A 402-nucleotide genomic window follows, 5' to 3' on the forward strand; every position below is an offset into this window, starting at 1 on the left:
CCGAATTATTTTTTCAGTGAATATTTGTGAGTTTGGAAAAATCAAGTATTGATCCAGCAACATTTTTGATAAGGATTACTGCAAATTGGTTATTTAAGAATTGAGAACAATGTCTTTCAGATGAATAAACTATACCATGCTATGACTGGCTTATACACATAATATATATATATATATAAATATATATATATGTAACAGCTATCAAGTTATTGGTCATTTCTGTTTGAAGGCAAATGGTATCATAAGTGGAATTACATTTTAAATTTAGTGACGTCAGAGTGGAGACTTTTTGGAGGCGTTAGAAAGCCGCTACAGCCGAGACGCAAGGGGGCATGAGCGGAAACCACATATCCCACAATGCTCTGCCCCTCTGACGTCAGTGTTTTCTCTGTGGTCAGCTGA

This window comes from Anarhichas minor, unplaced genomic scaffold (assembly GCF_050575085.1).
Source record: "Anarhichas minor isolate MPS153535 unplaced genomic scaffold, ASM5057508v1 ptg000090l, whole genome shotgun sequence".
NCBI lineage: Eukaryota > Metazoa > Chordata > Actinopteri > Perciformes > Anarhichadidae > Anarhichas > Anarhichas minor.